The following is a 5785-nucleotide window of genomic DNA, read 5'->3' on the forward strand; positions in this document are numbered from 1 at the left end:
AACGGTACGGAACACAACTAATATAACTCGGAAGAGAGTATTGGTAAGGTAAGGGAAAATAATTGTCAACTTGTTAGGTAATTAAGATTGACAAGGTAGAAGGATTTGGGTAGGATTAGCTAGGCGAAATCAGTGTCATCTTTGTTTTCATCTTTCACATTATTCACTTAATCTCAATTTATTTTATTTGCTTAATTATATTTTAATCATCATAAATCTCTTATCATTTAATTCAAATGTAATCAGAAATAAATCACTCTAGTATTTAATAAATTAACTTGATCCATGTTGGAACGATACTCTATTTACTACTATACTAATTTCAACGATATTATCGACTTACAATTAATCACATCAACCACATGAATTTACACAGTGTATGCACCTAAAAATCAGACTGGACCACCTATTTTAAGTGGACAATTATACCAAAAAAGAAAAAGAAGACACAAACAGAGAAAAAGTTAAACCACCCTCAACATCAAAAGGAACTATCATATATACACCAAAATAAAAATGCAGCCCACATAGCCTTCATTTTTTCACTCCCTCCCCTCCCCAATTATTGGAGTTTTGTCCTTTCCCTTTTCCAAGAAAGTATTTTAAAAACTTGGTCTTATATTGTTTTCTTTTCCGTTTCTAATTTTTACATCGGCTACGAAAATTCTTATCACACCCGTAAATAATCACATGCATATATAAGAAAAGCAAAAGTTGCAAATAACAGTTGTTAATAGGAAATGTTATTAGTCTCAACCAACATGTTTTTGGTGGTTTGGGTGTCGAAATCACAAGTCTATCTCATTGCTTTGGACAACCCTTTCATCTTTCATAGCTGATTTAGAGAAGAAATACTTGTACTTGTGAATTACATATAACTGAGAAGCATACAAAAGAGTCTATATCTACTACAATATACTACCATCGAGTGGATTGACTAATCTAATTAGCTACCCCTTTTGTTCCTAATTGGATTTGAGGGTTGTTTGGATTATTGTTGCCATCACCGTGTTCACCTTGCTTCTGTTTGAGGAGTGCATTGGCTTTTCTCCACCTGTAGAATTTTCCAAACAAGACCTCCATATCCTCAAGGGTTCTACCCTGTGTTTCTGGGAGCATTGTGAAAAAGAACGTCCAGCCAACCGCTGCAATTGCCGCAAAAAGAAAGAAGGCCCCGCCAATTGTGATGGCCTTGTACAGCGAAATAAAAGTCATCGAGAGGACCCCACTCACCACCCTGTTCACGGCCACTCCTATACTGCAACCTTGAGCACGTAGCTGCAACGGGAAGATCTCAGAGCTGTAGACCCATGTGATGGGGCCCATCCCGATCGAGAAGAACGCGACGTACGCTAATACCATGGTCAAGCACAAAACAATAGCCCACATGATCCTCTCGTGGTGGTGATCGATAATCGTAAGGCCCAAGCCGAGTAATGCAAGCGTGACTACATGCGGCCACACTAGTTAAAGCAACGGACGTCGTCCGATCCGATCGAGCATAAACGTGGCGACCAAGATGAAAACGGTCTTGACGAATCCAACGGCCACAGTGCAGAGTAAAATTTTGTCGGAGTTGGTGATCCCAGCCTTCTCGAAGATCCTTGGGCTGTACAAAACGACGGCGTCTATACCCGACGCTTGCTGAAAGAAGTGTAAACCAACGGCACACATTAAAATATGACGGACGGCTGGTGTTGGATGAAGGAGCAACTCTTTCCACACGTCTTGGCCTTGGCTGCGCTTCTTCACCTCAACGATGTCGTCGTTGCAGTGTTCGGGGATGCCGGCGGCTTCCTTGATGTCGCCTAGCCGAAGCTTGGACTCTTCAAGGGAGTCTGAGGTTTTGTCGAGGACTTTCCTGGCGTCCCCGAGCCGACCCTGCATGACGAGCCAACGAGGCGACTCCGGCATGGCTAAGACGCCGATGGCTAGGAAAATAGCGGGGATGGCTCCCACACCGAGCATGAGCCGCCATCCCAAGTGAGTTGGGAGCTTTGAGAAGCCATAATTGGACACGTAGCCGAACAATATCCCGGCATTGATAAACACCTATTAAAAAAAAACAGGAGAAACTAATCAATTAAATATGCACTGGCCAAAAATATTTTATTAAAACTAATTACACCTATTTAACAAAACAAAAGTTACTCTATTAAATATGATTTCATATTTGAGTTTTTCCATAGCACATGAAAAGTGCTTTTATAAGCTCATAAGCACTTTTATAAACCAAACAAGAAAAATCTTTTATTTTTGTTATGATATGAAAGTACTTGTAACATAGTCTAAAAAGTTTCCAACCAAACTTCTCGAACCTTCAACCCAAAACGCAAAATTCCCAACCACCTCCAAATTTAAAAGCAAAGAAATAAATGGATACTTGGGTAAAATCAAAAAAATATATTCTAAGCTTTCTTGAAGATAATATCCAAGATTATGGTTAAACAAAGTAGGAAGAAAACAAACCTCTGGGAAAGATGTGAGGAACCCACGAGACGACGCCGGAGAGACCTCGGCGGTGTAGACCGGAGCGATCATAAGGGCGTAGCCGACGCCAATTCCGGCGATAAACCGGCCGAACATGAGGAAGGCATAGTTGGGGGCAAATCCCATGAGGAGAGCTCCGGCGAAGAAGATGGCTCCAGCGAGGACTATGGTGTACCGACGGCCGATCCAGTCGGAAGTTCTGCCGGCTGCGGCCGAGCCGATGAGGGAGTAAAGGTTCAGAATACCGATAAGAACCTCAATTTCTACGTCGCTCACTTTGAGGTCCTTTTTTATGTAGATTGCAGCTCCACTCATCACACCAATATCTGTACAGAAAACCAGCAACAACACATGCATGGAGGCAGCTTTGTTTAGAAACTTTCTAAAAACCAAAACAAACATAAAAGCTTCCAACAATGTTTCCCATTTTTTTGGAAATAAGTCTCCATTAATTTCTTTAACACATAAGAACATAGAGAAAGAAGAAACAAAAAAACACATCAAAATTAAGATTGCTTTAATAATTGAAGTATCAAACTTAGTGGTTAAGAGTAATTATCTAGATACGAGGTAACGTTTCGGGAACCCCCAAAAATAAAAAATAGAAGCTGAAGTTTTAAGCATATTTACCATAACCAAGCAAGATGGAAGTCATGGAAGCCAAGATGGCACAAGCAAAGGCGTACTTGTTTCTCTTTGGCTTCCCGGGGGGATCAAAGTCTGCTATGGTTTTCTGGGGTTGGCCGGAGACAACGGCATTATCTTCAGCTCTCTCGTCAGCCATCTTCTTAGAGACAGAGACAGAGACTGGAGAGTTGCCTAGAAAAATGGCCCTCAAATTACAGAAGTGAAATCTAGAGAGAGAGAGAGGGAGATTTATGTGGACATGAAAGGAAGAAGAAATAGTAGTGGAAATGCAGAGTGGGGTTTGATCTGTGGAGAGTGTTGTTTAAATAGACCCAAAAAGCTCACATCACTTTCATAACCATTGCATCATTCTTGTGGACCAGAGGATTCATTTTCACTCTCAGGCTTGGTAAAATTTGAAATTAGATGCGTGAGGTGCAACGTATAACAGCTGTAGCAAAATTCGCTCGCCGACTGTATCCCTAAATTATAATAAAATAATCAATAATATTATAGTATATTTATAATAAAATGATCAATGATGTAGAAACATTATATATCTTGAACCAATTACAAACTAATTGTTTATATTTCACCAAATAATAAATCATCTACTAATTGTACTCCAAGATTCTCACACCCAATCAAATAATTTTCATTTATTTAAGTGCCAGTTTGGCAATGTTTATTTGGGGTAATAAGTGATTTAAAAAAAAATTTGGGAAGTCCAGTCTGTTTGGTAAACTATAAGAAAATCACTTATTGTTAAAAATTGTTGTGAGGGAAAGTTATAAGAGAAAGCAGCTAATGAGGTGCTTTCATTTTTTGATTATGCTATAATCAGTTTCAAAGAGGTGTTGGATTTAATGATTATAAGGGAATCATTTTTTGATTATGCTGGAATCAGTACCAACAACATTTTTAACAAAAAGTTTACCAAAAGCCAAACTGTTTTCTCTCACAGCAAATCTGGCAGTGATTATTTTCACAGCACAACAATGTCAAACTGGCCCTAAGACTCTTGTCAAAAATCTGACATGAATATCACAATTTCAATCTTCGCTCGTGAGCATATGGTTTTTTACTATTTACGTAATTATTGTTCATAACTGACAATCCGAGTGTAACAATATAACATGTCAGATATCAAACCTGAGGAAATTTACATTTTCATACACGAGTACTGCTAAAGAGATTATATTTCTAAACTCCATTATGGGACAAGCGAGGCACACTGGTTATATTAACTGTTGTCACAGGTTGTCGCATAATATTGGAGTTGTTGTAAAAAGAATAAACATGTGGAGCCCACTAACTATTCATTACTGTTCATTACTGTTCATTTGGCGGCTTGATAGAGTTTTCATTACTGTTCATTACTGTTCATTTGGCGGCTTTGATAGAGTTTGTCTGTCACGGGTGAACAGTGATGAATAGTGATGAATAGTGATTATTTCAGCCTATAAATAAGAAGAGAAACGGAAAGAAGAAGAGAAGAAAAAAGAGAAAGGAAGAGAAGGAAGAAAGAGGAAAGAGAGAGCAGAGAGAAATTCTCCTAGAGAGAAAATTCAGTGAGCCACATATATTGTAAACACTAAACTTATAGCCCTATTATTTTACATAGTGGAAAAGTTACTACTGCTGCTCTCCGAGGACGTAGGCATAGCCGAACCTCGTTAAATGCTGTGTCTCATCTACTTTACGTGCAGCTCTGAATTATCGCACATATTCTAGGTTATTTTATAACACGTTATCAGCACGAGAAGCTCTCAGGTATAATTTTTGTGCTGCACTATTATTTATAATACTAACCATTATGTTGATGTAAAGAAGAAAAGCCAACGCATCTAGCTTTCCACTAATATATATATATATATGAAAAGTTGATGGTAATATAATATACTATATTTATCTGCTTTTCTATTACTAACCATTAACAAAAATGGACCCTTGGTAATACTAAACATATTATCAGTGGGAGACCGTTACTAATACTAACAATTTAATTTATGAATTTAAATTACCGCACATTTACATTTATTTAAAAGGGTGGTGCGGGTTTATCGTCCACGCCTTTACGTTCATTTAAAAGTATGGAGCAGAATTAGTGCCCATACACGCACGTTTAATTTATGAATTTAAATTACCGCACATTTACATTTATTTAAAAGGGTGGTGCGGGTTTATCGTCCACGCCTTTTACTTTTATTTAAAGTGTGGTGCGGGTTTTATCGTCCATACCAGTAATTTATTTACCAGCAATTTATTTTATGTACTCACTGTTCAGAGTGCTGCTTCTGTTTCTAACATGGCTGATCGTTTGCGTGCTAGAGCAAACGAGGTTGAGAAGCTGACAACTGAAAATTCGTCTCTTCAAAGAATGTTTCATGAGTCTCAACAGGAGGTTGAGAAACTTAAAGGAGAGAATAATTCCTTGTTGAAACTAGTGAGTTCGTACTCTGTTGATACACTGAGAAGGCTAGACATGCTGCAGGTCTCCAATGAAAGAATTTTGGGAGACCACGAGAAGCTCATGGCCAAGCTTAAGAGGCGCCGTACTCTTCCTTCAGAGGCTTCCAGAACATAATGTAATTTTATAGATTTTACAGGGCCTGCACCTTCATTGCAGGTGGAAAAAATCTATCTGTTGTATGTTCCTGTAATAATA

General features: G+C 38.4%; 1 pseudogene across 1 annotated transcript; it reads right to left on the reverse strand.

The window, feature by feature from the left end:
• Nucleotides 722-3424, reverse strand: LOC18767737 (annotated as a pseudogene). Its single transcript, XR_002272878.1, has 3 exons — nucleotides 3121-3424; nucleotides 2470-2816; nucleotides 722-2052 (listed from the first exon to the last, which is right to left on the reverse strand). The product of XR_002272878.1 is annotated as a polyol transporter 5 (transcript).

This window comes from Prunus persica, chromosome G8 (assembly GCF_000346465.2).
Source record: "Prunus persica cultivar Lovell chromosome G8, Prunus_persica_NCBIv2, whole genome shotgun sequence".
Taxonomy (NCBI): Eukaryota; Viridiplantae; Streptophyta; class Magnoliopsida; order Rosales; family Rosaceae; genus Prunus; species Prunus persica.